This window comes from Capsicum annuum, chromosome 4 (assembly GCF_002878395.1).
Source record: "Capsicum annuum cultivar UCD-10X-F1 chromosome 4, UCD10Xv1.1, whole genome shotgun sequence".
Taxonomy (NCBI): domain Eukaryota; kingdom Viridiplantae; phylum Streptophyta; class Magnoliopsida; order Solanales; family Solanaceae; genus Capsicum; species Capsicum annuum.
Genome location: NC_061114.1, coordinates 187,087,336 through 187,105,209, shown reverse-complemented (window position 1 = coordinate 187,105,209; position 17,874 = coordinate 187,087,336). Strand labels below are relative to the sequence as shown.

Sequence of the window (17,874 nt, the reverse complement as noted above, 5' to 3'; positions counted from 1 at the left end):
GTTACAAGGTGCAAGTAATTTCTCTAAGATAGACCTTAGATCCGGCTATCATCAACTTAAAGTGAGGGAATGTGATGTTCCAAAGATAGCCTTTCGAACCCGCTATGATCACTTTGAGTTTCTAGTTATGTCTTTTGGGCTAACCAATGCTCCAGCAACCTTTATGGACCTTATGAATAGAGTGTTCAAGCATTATCTTGATATGTTTGTCTTAGTGTTCATAGATGATATTCTTGTCTTCCCCCTTACTGAGAATGACCATGCAAATTATCTTAGGATTGTCTTACAAACTCTTAGAGATCACCAGTTGTTCACCAAATTCAACAAGTGTGAATTTTGTTTAAGATCAGTAGCCTTTCTGGGTCATATCATTTCAGCCGAAGGCATTAGAGTTGATCCGCAAAAGACAAAAGCTATAAGAAATTGGCCCAAACCTATCTCTCCGTCTGACATTAGAAGTTTCTTGGGTCTAGCGGGCTATTACCACTATTTTGTTGAAGGTTTCTCTTCTATTTCATCTCCCATGACTCGGTTGACCTAAAAGTAAGTTAAGTTCCAATGGTCAGGTTCCTGTGAGAAGATTTTTCAGGAGTTAAAGACTCGACTTACTTCAGCCCCTATGTTGACTTTACCTGATGGTATATATGGTTTTATGATGTATTGTGATGCCTCTAGAGTGGGTTTAGGTTGTATGTTGATGCAAAGAGGTAATTTTATAGCCTATGCCTCTAGACAGTTGAAGCTGCATGAAAAGAACTACCCAACCCATGACCTTGAATTACCTGCTGTAGTCTTTGCTTTGAAAATATAGAGACACTATCTTTAGGGTGTTCATGTTGATGTCTTTACTAATCATAAAAGTATGCAATATATATTTACTCAGAGAGAATTGAATCTTAGGCAGAGAAGGTGGTTAGAGCTATTAAAGGATTATGATATGAGTGTGTTATATCACCCGAGCAAGGCCAATATAGTGGTAGATGACCTTAGCGGGTTGTCTATGGGTAGTATTACTCATGTAGAGAAAGGTAATAAGGATCTAGCTCGTTAGGTGCATCATTAGGCTAGACTATATGTTAGGTTGCTCGATTTCGCTGAGGGGAATATTTTGGTGTAGAGTAGTTCCGAATCCTCTTTAGTTTCGAAAGTAAAGAAGAAACAAGACATGGATCCTAGTTTTGTCAGATTGAAGGAGTCAGTTAAGAACCAAAAGGTAGAGGTTTTCTCCTAAGGGGGAGATGGCGTGTTGAGATTGCAGGGTAGATTGTGTGTTCAGTGTGTCGATGATCTGAGGAAGAGGATTATGGCTGAGCGTATAGCTCACAATTTTCTATTCATCCCGGCGCTACCATAATCTACCACGACTTGTAGGAAATCTAATGGTGGAGTGGTATGAAGAAGGATATAGCAGAGTTTGTATCAAAGTGTGCAATGTGCGAACAGGTTACGGTAGAGCACCAAAGACCTAGTGGTGTGATACAAGAGTTTGGTATACCAACTTGGAGGTGGGAATAGGTGAATATGAATTTCGTGACTAGTTTACCTCTTTTGCTCTGTCATCAAATTCTATTCAGTTGGTCGTGGATAGGTTGACTAAGTTTGCACATTTTTTACCCATGCATACATCTTATACAACTGAGGATTATGCTAGATTGTATATCCGAGAGTTAGTCAGGTTGCATGGAGTCCCCTTTTCTTTTAGAAGGGTCTTAGTACCCAAGTCCATTTGAGCTCCGCTTTTAATCAGCAGATAGATGGTCAGGCTGAGAGGAGCATTAAGACTCTAGAAGATTTGTTGAGGGCTTGTGCACTTGATTTCAAAGGTAGTTGGGATGAGTATTTGCCACTGATTGAGTTTGCATATAATAACAGTTATCATGGTAGCATTAAGATGACACCATTTGAGGCCTTGTATGAAAGGAGATGTAGATTACTCGTAGGTTGGTTTGAAGTGGGTGAAGCTCCTTGGATTAGACCTGATACAAAATTTGAGGGCTATGGAAAAGGTGAAGTTTATTAGAGAAAGGTTGAAGATAGCTCAGAGTCGTCAAAAGTCATATGCTGATGTGAGGAGAAGGGATCTTGAGTTTGAGGTGAGTGATTTGGTGTACTTGAAGATTTCACCCATGAAAGGGTGAAGAGGTTTGGCAGAAAAGGGAAGCTTAGTCCCCGTTATGTTGGCCCATATAGAGTTTTAAGCCATGTTGGGAAAGTATCCTATGAAGTTGAGTTGCCTGTAGAGTTGTCAGCCATACATCCTATTTTTCATGTCTCTAAGCTTAAAAAGCATATTAGTGATTCCGTTGTAGTGAATCCTTCAGAGAGTGCTGATATTTAGAAGTCTTTCCTTTGATGAGATTCCTATTGAGATTCTAGATTTCTTGATCCGTAAACTAAGGAAAAAAGAGGTTCCCTTGGTCAATGTTTTATGGCGGAACCAGTCAGTTGAGGGCGCTACGTAGGAGGCAGAAGAAGACATGCGAGCCAAGTACCCGCACCTCTTCTCCGCGAGTTTAGATCAAGTCGAACGTATTTTTCTTCCTTAATTCAACCCTTCTAATCGAAAGTTCAGCTATGTATCTATCCTTACATGAGTTCTAGTAATTTCTGAAGTATTCAAGGGTTTAGAAAGGTATGAAGCCCGCTTAGCAAATTTCTTCAGCTATGTGTACTCACTTTTTCCCTATGTTCTTAGTCTATCTAGCAACATTAGAGGACAAATATTTCCAATGGAGAGATATTGTAAGACCCCACAAAGTTTCCTCGTAGTCTAAGCCTTTATAGCGTGTCAAGTGAAGTGTAATTCCGACCCTAAAAAATTATGAAGTGACTATCAAAGTGATTAGCGTTTAAACCTTGTTGAATTTTCCTAAAAATGACTTTTTGTCGTGTGGGAATTGAATTATATTTCCAACGATACCCATTTCATCAAAATCCGACATTGGAAGAGAAAGATATGGTCATTTTACAGAAAGCAGTGAAATCGCCCAGATGCGACGGAGAGGGCAGACGGATTGTCGAGCTTGCAATGGACCATCACCCAAACCGTCGTAGAGGAGGCAGTGAGGCCCCATTCTTTTTAAGTACAAAGGTAAGGGTTGACGGACCGTCAAGCCCTCGATGGACCATCGCACCCATCGTCGTAGGCGAGGCAGTGAGCCAAGTTCTGGCCAATTGCGACGGTCAGGACTGACGGACCATCAGGTCCTCGATGGACCATCATATATCCCGATTGGTAATTTTAAGTCATTTTAAAAAGAGATCTTTTCCCACACTTTTTAACACTCAGATATATCTAGAACGAAACTGAGGGCTTCATTATTCATTCAAACACCTCCAAAGCTAGGGTTTATCCCTCGAGAACAAGAACAAATCCTTTCTTCAAGAATTCCAAGAATTCACCATAGATTTTACAAATTGAGTTAAGATTCAAGGTTCCCAAGTCAAAGACTTCAAGAACCCTCTCTCAAGAGTAAGAAGAAGAGTCTATAACAAGTTTGTTCATCCAAGTCATAATCTAAGGAATGTGGGGTTTGAACAAGGACACTTCTTTCGTCCTTGTGCCCAAAAGCTGTTTTTTCATTATGAGAATATATGTTTTTATATGTTTTCTTATGAAATCGAAGTATGGATTTATACCCTATGTTGTTATTCATTGAAATTTTAATAGTTCCAATGTTCTAGAAATTTAAATACATAGGTACGTTGAGATTTTAAGAAAAAATGCTGAAAATTCCAGATTTCTATATGATTTATGAATCTTTATGAAATCTTGTATGCATTTTGATAAGTCTTAACTTGAGATTTGATTATGGGTCACTAAGCCGTACTTGAGATTTGCAATTTTATGAACTCTTATGCTATAAGCACCTATGAATTGAGTACTTTGATATCATTGAGAAATATTTGGTCTTTTGGTCATAATAGAGTTGAAATCCACATGGAATATGATTTAAAGTAATTAGAAACATGTTTTGGTCTTCATTATAGACCCTTGAGTTATTTTGAGGCAGATTTCCTAAGAGTTCTGAGCTGAGTATGGGTGTAGTATTAGCACCGTGTTGGGTATAATTCCAAGGTCTCATACCTCAGAACTGCGTGCCACCGTATGTTTGAGATTTATGGGCCCAAGGTCAAGATAGTGATCACTGCAGATGAGGTTCTACTCTGATGGCAAAGATAGAACAGCTCTCCCCAACGTGGTCAAGACACTGGATTCCATGTAGCACACATGGTTTATATCGGTTAGAAGAAACTCCCGAGTTCTAAGTGTCCCGAGTCTAAAAGAGTTCCAGAGTTCCCAAATGTTGAAAGTTCCTAAAAGTTCTGAGTTCTTAAGTTTTAAAGAAGTTTCACTCTCCATGAGATAAAAGCATGAGTTTTAAAGTATTGTTTAAAGCTTCCTTTAGCCTTCAAGTACTAAGAATAAGAGGAGGGTATAGATTTTAAAGTTAAGTATAGTGACTCATGAGATTTGTGTTACATGTTTTACTATTCATGATTCATAAGTTTTATATTTTAAACCTATTCATGCTATGAAAGTCACTCCTATTTGCATGCATGATTTTATTAAAGAGTATTGATATTGTTTTATGTAAATGCATACACCCCTATATACTCAGTACATTCACAAGTGCTGATCCACATATACGTCTACGTGCTACATTGTCTCATAATATAGGTTCAGGTGCTCAGTCTTAACAGTGATCGTGATTCATGAGTACCTTTGCCTACATCCCCCAGTTGGTGAGTCCTCATGGTTCGAGGACCTATTTTCTTATATTTTCAGTTTTTATTACATTCATATTAGTTCGAGTCAGTTGGGGGTCTGTCCCAATGGCTCTCCAGTTTGAGTAGTAGAGGCTTTGTCATACTAGACTAGTATTTGTATTTTAGACTTTCAGTATTTTGTATTTCAGACTATGTTCCCAGTTATTTCAGTTTTGAAATGATATATTGTGGTCTTATTGCTTGACTTGATATCCCAAAGTGAGTGATAGAGAAAGTAACAGGCTCGAAGGGTTAGCTTGGGGCTACTTGTAGCCTTAAGCACCGTGTGACTCTCTGGGATGAGATTTCGGGCTGTTACAGATAATTCTTTTTGTGCACCTTTAAATTCTTAGATACATAAGCCACCACATTACCGTGCTACATAAACACACACCCAAGTCCTACCCAGGACACATCACAGTACACAACAAAACCTTTTGTACGCTCAAGAAGAGTCAAAACTAGTACGGTAGTGAACTTATCTTTCAGTTTCTCAAAACTATTTTCCCATGAGTTAGACCACAAGAATTTTGCCTTTTTCTGAGTCAATTTAGTAAGTGGATCATCTATGGAGGAAAAGCTCTCCAAAAACCTTCTGTAATACCCTATAAAACCTAAGAATCTACAGATATCGGTTGGTGTTGTAGGTCTGGGCTATTTTCTCACTACCTCAATCTTTTAGGGGTCAACCTTAATCCCCTCAGTGGAAACAATATGCCCTGGGAAAGCAATAGCACTAAGCCAGAATTCATATTTGGAAAACTTTACATATAATTCTTGGTCTTTGAGGATCTGAAGGATGATTCGAAGGTAGCAAGCATGATCCTCCTCATTCTTACAGTAAACAAGAATATCATTGATGAATACTATAACGAATAGATCCACAAACTGATGGAATACCACATTCATTAGGTCCTTTAGTTGGTTCGAAGGGCATAACTATGAATTCATAATAGCCATATTGGGTTCTGAAAGCTATTTTGGGAATGTCAACCTACCTAATCTTGAACTGATGATATCCCGAACAGAGGTCTATTTTAGAGAATCATTTGGAACCATTATGTTGGTCAAAAAGATCATTAATTCTACGAAGAGAATATTTATTTTTAATAGTGACCTTAATGAGATGACGGTATTCTATACACATACAGAGGGAGCCTTCTTTCATGTATAGGAAGAGCACAGGTTCACCCCAGAGAGAAACACTAGGGCGGATAAAGCCCTTATCAAGAAGATCGTTTAACTATTCTTTTAACTATTTTAGTTCTACAGGAGCCATTTTGTATGGAAAAATAGAAATAGGATGAGTGTCCGGTAATAAGTCAATACCAATATCTATCTCTATGTCAGGTGGTATCCTCGGGAGATCATCAGGAAAGACTTTTGAGAATTCATTGACTACAAGGATAGACTGGAGGGAAGGACTTTAAGTATTGGAACATTTGACCCGTAAAAGATGATACAGACAGCCCTTTGATATAAGCTTTTGGGCTCTAAGATAAGATATGAACTTCCCCCTAGGTGCTAAGCAATACCCCCTCCTATTCTACCACTGGTTCATTTGTAAAGGAAAAAGTAACTTTTCGAGTTCTACAGTCTAACGTGGCATAACACGAATGGAGCCAATCCATTCCCATAATGGCATCAAAGTCAATCATATCAAGATCTACAAGATCTGCCATAGTATCATGATTATAGACATACACAACACAATTTCTTTACACCCCCTTTCCATAATAGAGTTACCAACATGGGTTGAAATAAAGAAAGGTTCCAAAATTATTTCAAGCTCAAAACCAAAACTAACGACCATATACCGGGTCACATAAGACAAGGTAGAACCGAGATCAAGCAACACATACACATTATGGGAGAAAATTTGTAAAGTACTCATCACAACATCTAGCGAAGCCTTAGCATCCTGATAGTTAGATAGAGCATATAAGCAGTTGCGACTGCCTCTAGTAGCTAAAGTAGTACCCTTGAGTGGTGGTGGTGCTATGGAGTTATCTTGGGATTTAGCACGCCTAAAATTTCCTTGAACAGTGGGGCAATCCATCATGAAATGACCTGTTTGACCACAAGTATAATACACAAGAGTACCATACTGACATATCCCTTGGTGGTTCTTCCTGTACGAATTACACGAAGGGTATTGTATAAATGGCCGGGCCACACTTTATTGGGACTGAGTACACTGTACCCCCGATCCACTATTTGGATCAAAATTCTTGAACCGCTAATCAATTGAAGGTCTGGGCGCTGGGGCACTATCTGACAACGGAGAATTATTAAAAACTTTTTCTTTGGCCAACGATTACCCCAATTACTACCTTGGCGTTGACTGTTATTATGGTCTGTAGGCCTGGTCCTCTTTGCCTGCCTGTCTTTCTTCTTTGCCTCTGGCAGCCTTTTTTTCTGCTCTTTGACTTGCTGCATATGAATAGGCAACCTGGAGAAATCCATATCTCTATTCAATAGAGCTCCTTTGTATTCTAACACCAGATCATTCGAGATCTCAAACACAAACTTCCTCATGGAAGCTTTCATGTTACCCACCAATTCTGAAGCAAACCGAGACAGCTGGGTGAACTTCAAGGTATACTCCTTAACACTCATTTTCCCTTATTTCAAGTTAATAAATTCTTCAACCTTTGATTCCCTCAATTCCTTAAGAAAGAAACGATCCAGAAAAGCTTCTACAAAATTACCCTATATAGAAGCCTCAACATCACTACCCTTCGAATCCCTCGCATTTGTTATACAACGGATTAGCCACATCATTCAACTGATAGGCTTCCAGCTCAATCCCTTCAAACTCATTTGAATGCATAACCCTTAAAATTTTCTCCAGTTAATTGATGAAACCTTATGGGCCCTCCTCAACCTTTATTCCCATAAACATCGATGGGTTCATTTTAATGAATAGACCAACCCGTGTAATCTTAGATAAAGTAGACACAGATCCTACATCTTTAGAATGTCAAGCCTGAGAAGCCAATAACTGAGCTATCATATGCATAGACTGTAGGAACTCAGTATTAGATACCTCTCTCTGGGTGTTCTTAGTAAGGTTGAATCCATATTGAGGGGATCGAGGTGGACTAGTTTGAGCATGAGGAACTCTTGGAGTTGACATAAACTTTAGAGTACGATCTCTATTATGAGTCCCATATCCCGTGGGTAATGCAAACATCCTTGGCCTTAGCATTCTATTCGTTGGATCAATGGGGAGGCTTGAAAACTTTTTGAAATATAGGAAATCATTGATTAGAGGACATATATACTCTATAGCATGAACTAAATCATAAAAAGAGGAGAGACATTCCTAAATGCCTTGTAGCCTCTTGTTTATAAGTGTGGCGCGCTACACACCCATATACAGGACTCTACCTGATGCAATTTCACAGACACCCTGGGAATATGAATCATGCTCTAATACTAAGTTTTTCATGACCCAAGCCGATACCCTGGTCGCAACAGACATCCTAAACTATGGAGGCTTAGGTACCTCTTTCTATCTCGCGATCATACAAAACGTTCATACAATACAAAGAAATATAGAAAACCATCATACTAAAAGACGGTCTAGGTCATAATTCAACTAGACCATTCAAAAGGAAATCCTTTATTTTCAAAACACATGACAACCATCTGTGAAATCTCTAACATTACAAGATTCAACATATGTCTAAAAACAAAATTGAGACATGGCCCCCAGTCGGACCATGAATCAAATAAATAACAATGTTCAATAAACTCGACCTTCTGGAATAGGGGATGATCACCAACTACAAATCTCAGATACATTAATCTACTGCTTCGTAGGACCCGAAGACTAAGCCTCAAATCCTGAAATATAGGGGTTTCATATAATTGTGCTGGTATGTAGAGTAATCCCAAATAGTATAGTTTTATACAACATAAGTGAGAGAAATTCATAAAAAAAACATATTATATACAATATAGGAAAACACATGGGCAAACATTAAAGACCTGGAAACAATTCTTTTAAATCATGATTCACTCTTTATCTTACTTTTAAGTTAGATACTACACCCTACAAGTCTAGTACCCACAGGCTATATGGGTCCACTATTAACTCGTTGGCCAAGCCCCCACTTCCATGTTTGTTGCAAGAATAGGCATCCTACATACTAGTCTAGTAAACCAGTGTCTCAAGGATAATTATACATTGGCCTTAGCTCATATCACCTAAATCGGCAAAACTCGATTTCTAGCGATGAGAACTTACACACAAATGCCTTTTTTTTGGATAACCATCTAACTCTCTTTAAGCCCATTTTAATATTTTAAATCATGCATCTTTCCGAAAAGTGTTGTAATGTCTAAAAAATTTTTGTAGTAAAGTCTAGTCTGAGTTTATTATGGTATTTGTCTGATTTGGTATCCTCATACCAAGACTTGCAAGTCGTATAAGGCATAAAGTATTGTGTTATAGTCTTTTCTTTGAAAATGTGTTATTTGGACCACCCAAATCATTTAAACAGTACAAAAGAACTTATAATTTAAAATACATAACAACTTATCCAAATATTCTCATCTTTCAATTCTTAAACATGAGGTGATCACTTACTTAGTAGTAAACCATGCAATTATTTCAATGAACATCTTCAGCATTTATCAAAAAGTAACACACTCTTATCTTTAATTCACATTCAATCTTTAATCATTTGACCATAGCCAAGAAACATTTATACCATACTTTAAAGGTGAAATTTATCAATAAGTAACATGTGAAAATCAGAAGGGTAATAACTAATGATGGAGTACCATGCTCTAAATTCAAATTTTAAACTCCAAATGCATACATACATATATATATGAATGAAAATTAAATTTGGGGGAATGCCTTAAGATCAAAACATTATCTTCAAAAGGGTTCAAAATGGATATTTGTTATTATAAATTCAAAACCCTTCATAATTATATGATTCCATAACTTTAAACCTTACTCAGAACATTTTCAATAGGCCCATGTAGTTTAGGAAAACCCCTCGTACCTTGGATGACTTAATTTAGAGGATAGAACCCAAATATTTATTTGTTTTCTCAGAAATCTTGACTTAAGAGCTTGATTCTTGATCTTTGGGGGAGGAGTTAAGGTTTTGTTCTTGATGGATATGTGTAATTTTGGGCATATAATGCCCTAGAAATGTTTTAATCAGCTGTTACCACGACTTGGAATTATGGGGAAACGTCTAAACAACCAAACTGCCATTTGAAATTAAAAGTTGTAGTAGAAATCCCTATTTTACCATCAACGCAACGCGCTAGGAGGACCAATGCAATTGGTACCATGACGTGCCACTATTGCATTGACATTCTGTTTTCAAAATCCAAACACATCTAATCCCTCATCCGAAAAATCCAAAACATCCCCGAGACATCCCTTTTACACAACTGAATATGAATCAACTTAAAATGTATGTCACAAGGTCAGAAAGTTTGATTTATAAATAATTGAAATTTAGGAGCTTAAAATATGGCTAAGTCATTTCAACACTTACAAAAATTTTAGGTTGTAACTACCTATGCTTGCTACTAAGGGTCGTACTAAGTCGAGAATGCCACGGGGTGTTACATCATTGAGGTGGCATGATGATGAGTGTTCTAAAGGTAGAAATTTAAAGTCACCCCGCTGATGGACAAGCATGGAAATATTTTGATTGATTGTATCAAGATTTTGCACTAGATTTTTATAATCCGAGACTTAGCTTGTCAACTGAAGGATTTAATCCATTTTGGACCATGAGAATATCTAAAAGCACGTGGCTAGTTATGATGAAGGATTATAATTTACCAGCTTGGACGTGCATGAAACCAAAGTATTCTATGCTTTCCTTATTCCTGGGCCTCATTCACCTAGAAATGACATTGACATTTATTTATAGCCATGGATTGATAAGTTGAATTTGTTGTGGTAAATAGTTGTTGAAACATATGATTCTTTAAGAAATCAAGCCTATCAAATGAGAGAAACTCTTATGTGGACAATCAGTGACTTCCTTGCGTATGTTATGTTATTTGGTTTGAGTACAGAAAAAAAGTTGGCTTGCCCTTGTTGTAATTATGGAACTAATTCTTGTTATCCTAAACATAGTAGAAATATGTGCTATATGGATCATCGTGTTTTTCTACCCATGAATTATCCATGGAGATCTAATAAAAGATCTTTCAATGGAAAAACTGAATTTAGACCTCCTCCACATTTGTTAAATGGATCTGATGTTCTTAACAACTTACAAAATATGAACAATGTGTTTCGGAAGAATTTAAAGATAACAAATGATGGCCCGTGGAAAAAAATGTCAATCCTTTTTTAATTACCTTATTAGGAGCACAATCCGTTACCCAACAACCTTGATGTGATGCACATAGAAAAGAACATAGTTGATGCTTTAATTGGAACTCTTCTAGGTATTTCTGGCAAAAAGAAATCATTCAAAGGCTTATTATGATTTAAAAGAGATAGAAATTAGGAAGAGCCTTCATAAAAAAGATACCAGAATCAAGATTTCAAAAGCATGCTTCTCAATGACTAATGGAGAAAAATCAAGTTTTTGTGGAGTTTTAAAGACAACAAAGCTTCCCAATGATAGTGCCTCCAACATATCTTGGTGTGTACAACTAGATGAAAGAAAATTATCTAGCTATAAGACTCATGATGCTTATTTCATGTTACATTACTTGCTGCCAGTACAAATTAAAAGCATCCTTTGTTATTATGTTGCTATTTCTTTGATTCATTTGAGTTCCTTCTTTCGTTGTTTATGTCAAAAAGTTATCACAATGTAGTAATTATATTGTTTATAAGTTGAGATCATAGAAACAATAAATCGATTGGAGCAAATTTTTCCTACTACATTTTTTTATATAATGATTCGTTTGCCTATTCATTTGGATAATGAGGTGAGATTAGGAGGTTCAGTTCAGAATCGATGGATGTATCCCTATAAAAGAGATATGTGTACATTTAAATCATATGTCCACAATATAAATTCTCCATAATGATCTATAGCAAAGGCATATCTGGTTGATGAGTGTTTAACTTTATGCTCTAGATATTTGAGTAGGGTCGTACGTACCAGATTTAATAGAAGACCTCAAAATGATGATGAGTATGGCTCAGGTGATGTACAAATATTCAGTTCTTTCCCTTGCAAAGGTTGTCCTTTAGAAGCAAAGAAAAATATAGCTATTATTTTAGATTACAAGTCACTGAATCAGGCACAAGCATACTTATTGGCCAGTTGTGATAAAGTTTAAGAGTATATTAGGTACTTTTATCACTTATAGTATTTTCTTTTTATGAATTGTTTTATCTTGTTGTATTTATTATTCTAATAAATATCAATACTTATTGTGTAGAGAACATGAACTTGAGCTTAATAGACAATCACGAAGATCTATATGGAACAAGTGTAAGAATCATTGTCAAACTACTCTGAATGGTTTGAAACTCGAGCTTAGGTATTCTGGGTATCTCATTAATGGATATGGATTCCATTTTAGGAAGCGTGATTCAAGGCGTAAAACATAAAATAGTGGTGTTAGGTTAGTTGCCTCAACCACAAGCTTTGAAAGCTCAAAGGATAAAAATCCAGTTCATGCAGATTTGACTTATTATGGTAGAATAGTTGATATACTAGAGTTATACTATTATGGCTATTTTAAGGTTGTTTTATTCAAGTATGACTGGTATACGGTTGAAAAATATACTTATGGCCTTACTTACGTCTTCTTTAACAAGAATTGCTCTTTGGAAGAACCTTTTGTGCTAGTATCTCTAGTACACCAGTGCTTCTATGTGCAAGATCCATATGATCAAGATAGACATTATGTTATGAGAACTATTTTGAGAGACCAATTTAACATAAGTAACCAGGTTGAGTCTAATGACTCTGAAAGTTATAAAAATAAGTCGTCTGAACAGTATAATAGTGAAGTTGTCTTAATAAGGAATTATATTCTAGAAACAATTATTGATAAGGATGCCGAAGGATTTCTTGCTGAACAACATGATGTTGAGCATGGCAATATGTCTGAAAACGAGTCTAAAGCTGTGTATGAAGAAGAGTATGAAGAAGAGTTTGCAAATGATTCTGAAAAAGAGCCTGATGTTGATTTTGAGGATGAACCATGACTTTATTATTTTGTTGATGTCCCATAATGTTAGCTTACTCTTTCTGCTATTTGACTATTTGTTGGTATAAAAACTTTTAGACATCTAATATGCAGAAACATTGAGGAGATTGACAATCTTTATGTATTTTTTTTTGGCTTTTTTGGATATTTAATATGCAGACACATGATATTATGACAATCTCTAAGTATCTTGTTGGCTTTTTTCCTGAGCCTGGTTATTATTTTATTAATGACCCTATAGTGCTTGCTTACTCTTAGTACGATGCAATTATATATGTTAGTTAATGACCTTTTCTGGTTGCACCTTGCACTAATGTTTCCTAAATACCTATTCTATTCTATTATTATCAGGTAGTGATCATTTGAAAGATAGCGGACTAACGAATTTTGATGCAACTCTATAATACTAAATAGGTATACCTTCATTTATCCCTTCACTTATTTTTTTTCTCTAAAGACTACTTGGATACAATAGCTGTGTTGATTGCGGATCGGATGTGAAATGTTAATTACCAATTTACCATTTACCTGTGTGTAGATTTGCAGATTTACATGTTCTGCGAGCCTGTACTCAGTGTATATGTGTGTGTTTACTGTTTAGCATATGACTTTATGTGTATTTAGATTTTGGGTAGTTGAAATTGGAATTTTGTGTTTACAGATTTTGATAAGAGAAAGAATATTGAAAGACCAAACTTATGTGTTGGACAAGAAGTAGAATCTAAAATTCAAGATAGGTGTTGTAGGAGGAAAAATGCAGAAATTTTGCTTAATATGTTGGAGATCTGTCATCATAATTAAACATAATAAAATTTCAAGCTCATATTCTTTCTGCTTTTTGGTAGTTATTATTTCATTGATAAGACTTACTCCAACCTATACCAATTAGAAGTTCATGGATGCTGAACTATTTCCTTTATTTTTCTATTAATTTTTTTTTCAAGTAAATCAGGCTGCAGCCCATTTCATAAAAACAAAACAAAATGTCATTACAAATGATTGAGTCAGGCCCAAAGGTGACCTGAGCCGGATCCAAAAAAGACCAGCCATCAAACAAATATCCAAATGTTCAGATCATTAGGTCATTTTGGAAAGTGAGGTCCTTTCTCTTGTTGCCTTTTCATGCTCTCCGGCTATATGTGTAAACTTCAGAGCTTTTCTCCGTCGATGTAGTTTTCATGGTGTCCCGAAACCATTCTCTGTTTCTCCACCACTCAAGCTAAGTTTCAAAATTTAATCATTCTTTTTCTTTTTCCTAGCTCGATGGATTGAGCTTCTTTAGAAACTAATACCACCAGCCCTACTAGAAAATAATGTTTAGTAGATAAAGATTTGAGTACTTTGTTAGTGTAAAAATAAAATTGCTAATCATTATGGGATTTATTGCAGATCCAATGCAACTGGTGTTTGAGTATTCAACCCGTTACAACCAAAATTCTCACTGGATGCTGAACTATTTGAAGCCTACTTTTCGGATAAATGTTTCCTAGTTATACTATTTAATGCATGATGAACCATATATATCGTAATCCAAATACGGGCAGGAAAATCCTATTTGATGCATGATGAACCAAATACTATTTAAAGATCATCCTATTTTTCAAATATTATGCCGTAATTTTAAAATCCTATTGTCATTAACTTATTCTTATAGCAGTAATTTCCCTTTCTTTAATTTAGGTTTCCACTTTCAACCGGTATTATCTAGTGTTATTAGTGGGAATTTGGGAAAGAATTAGTGGATGCTCTTGTGAGTTGTGTATATGCATTCCACTCTTTGTTCCTATATTCTTAGTAGTCACTTGTTGTCTGGTATCTCTCTATTTTGAATCATGAATTATGAAAGCAATAGGTTTTTTTTGTGTTAGAGCAATTTATATGCAGTCCAAAGCAGTATTTCCCATGGTTTTGTTTCAAATTCTTAAACCTATTATGCTGACTCTTTACAAAAGTTTATATGTAGTCCAAAGCAGTAGGCTCTTTAATGAACCTACAATGCTGGCATACTTCAATAAGTTAGATTTTCAATGTGTTCGGGGCATTCTTGAAGTGTTTATGTGAACATAATAAACACTATTGATTGTTTAAACGGAATAAACTGAGGCAATTGAAGATTAGCAATAAAAAGTGAGAACTTCTGTTGGGACAGTAGTGCATTGGTATAATGTTCTCGACTTCTTTGGTAATACCTGCATTTTTTGCAGACAACTTTCCTACATGGTTTGCAGGATGCATCCCATATACCTTCTTTCTGTATAAACTTGTTTTCTTATCAAAACAAATAAGGAAGAAAAATAAGGTATATCAGTTTTTCTTCATCAAAGAAAACAAATAATTGTCTTATGTTACCGGTGCGTTTGAGCTTTTGTAGCATCTAGCCTTTGGATGTTCTCCCCTATTTCTATACACATGTAAACCACTTTCAGAATATAGTTACCAATTACTCATGCTTTGATATCTCAATCTAAGCACCCAATCATATCCTTTTCAACTGATAGGAAATCAAATAAATGTTGTTTGCTAATTACGATGTAGCTTCTTTATGGAAATTGTACATTAGTTTGTGTTGTGTTGATAATTTTTGTTCATATTTCTCCAATGTGGTTAACTGGTATCGTCACTATTGCAGATATACTAAAATTGTACTTTTAATCAATGCTCTTGTTGCTTTGAGCTTTAAAAATATTCTGTCATACTTTTCTTTTGGTGCACCTATGTAGCTTCTTTTTGTATAGACTATGGAGGATTGGCCATCTTTTAGAGTGAACCTTATTTTGTAGGTCTTTTCCTATTTTTAGTTACTTCTGGAATGTTTAGGTGTCGTCACATTTTTGAATTGGTTTCTGCCCTTTAAAATCCAGGTGCTAAAGTCAAAAGAGCTAAGGATAACTGATAACTAAATTCATTTCCAAAGTTAGTAGTTAATAGCTTAGAAGCTAAACACTGCTAGGACTGATGAACAGTTATCTGATTCTTTCCTATGGAGTGGTACAAAATTTTCAGTCAAGGTATGTCATAAAAGTTTAATTCTTAAAATGGTACGAAATCCTGAAAAATGTCCATGGGGGATAATCTGGAAAACTATTGCTCCCTCTCAGAGTTGCCTGTCTTACATGTATTGCGTCCCTTGCCTAGCTTCACGAATGTTTCAGACAGTTAAGATATATGTTTCTTGGAATTTTTTGGAGTCAATAAATCATGCAAGAAAGTGTCATCAAACAAGCCTTAAACAGTCCGCACAATCAGTCATCAAATATGGGAAATAGTTTCTACTAGAATGCAGTACTAAGTTGCACTTTGTGATAGTATCTGACTAGAGAGAAACAATAGATGTTTTTCTGGTAAAAAGGAGCATCTTTTCTGGCCTTGTGTCACCATAGATTATTATACTCTTAAAAATAGTGTTGTTAGCCATCCAGGCTCCAATGAGAAAGCATAGTGTTAGTGAAACTGATACCAAGAATGTTTCTCCATTGTTATTTGATCCTAAAACATTTAGAGCTGTATCTATACTCTTGCTATTTGAAGCCTGCATAATTCTTGCAACCCAAGCTCTCTTGTCATTGTTCTCAAAGCCCATGAGAGTGGTATGAGGAATAGTGAGGTATCTATAGAGCATTCTTTTTCTTTCCTCGGACTGAGGAGGATCCTTCTTTTTCTTTGAAATATATTTTATATATACTAAATTATTTCTTCTCCTGACAACTATTTTTTTTCTTTTTTGACTGTCCCAACTTCAGAATCATCAAAATGCTGTGAGAACACCAGATAATGCATTCACAGCAGTGTTTGGAAAGGAGAAGCCTGGTCAGTTAGAGGCTATGGTAGATCAGTGACAACAAATGATGAGGAAATGAACGAGCTTAAACAAAAGCATGCTAAAGAAGTCACTTCTATGAAGGAAAATTATAAGTGAAATGAGAAAAGAAATGTGACAGTTTTTTAGTCAATTGGTGAAAAACAATCTTGGATTGAATTTTCAAGATATACTAGGGAGTGACGGACCTAACATTCCTTCACCTGATGTGAGTAATGCACAAGCTATTAGAGCAAAAATTCTTTCAAATTCTTCTAGCTCAACTCATGCTTTGGCTCATGAAAAGGTACTTTATTGTACAAATTCACAAGAAACTTGAATCCTGAACTTTTAACTTGACTGAATGAATTAAAGAAACTTTGGATTCACATCCTTCCTCATTAAAGATTGAAAAAATATTTGTATATTTCTTGAGCATTATTTTATTTCTAATTGTTTGTTTCATTTTGAATTTGTAGGATCAATGCGGGGGGTCAAATTTGAATGGTGGGCGCCACAACTCAACTTGATCTACATTGAAGTGAATGATGAAGAAATTTTGAAACATTTTGTTATATGTTTACATAAATTTGGTTTTGTGTGGAACTTAGTACAAATTTTTATTATGTTGTTTTCTACTTAGTATGTAACCGAGCCCCCACTATGTGGGAATCTATTGGGTTTGTTGTTGTTGTTGTCTACTTAGTAGGTAAAAGACATTTTTTTTGAAATCAAATCTATGCACTTCAATTATTTATTAGCTAATTGGTGTGTGAGACAACATATAAATATGTATGTTTATGTAGTGTGCTTAGTGATGTATACATTTCGATCAAAATAATTATTTTTCAATCAGAAATTATGTACTAACATTTTATATGCCTAATGCCATTTCTGGAAAATGTGTCTTGAACTATCAAATTTTAGGCAATATGCTATACTTCAAAAGTGTGCCTAAAATATGCTTACACTTTACAAGTGTTGTCATAGAGGATGTATAAAAGGCTACAATTTTGAAGTATGGCTAGTAATAAAAAAAGGTCACGTTTTTTAAGTGTTATTATAGAGGTGCTACAAAAGGCTACACTTGTGAAACGTTCCTAATAGCAAAACAAAGGCAACATTTTTTAAGTGTTGTT

General features: G+C 35.6%; 1 long non-coding RNA gene across 1 annotated transcript; it reads left to right on the top strand.

Annotated features, from left to right (window-relative positions):
* The first annotated feature begins 13,419 nt into the window (after positions 1 to 13,419).
* Positions 13,420 to 17,500, top strand: LOC107867668. The gene is made up of 2 exons (XR_001673266.2): positions 13,420 to 17,042; positions 17,215 to 17,500. It is a non-coding gene; the product is annotated as an uncharacterized LOC107867668 (long non-coding RNA).
* The last annotated feature ends 374 nt before the right edge of the window (positions 17,501 to 17,874 follow it).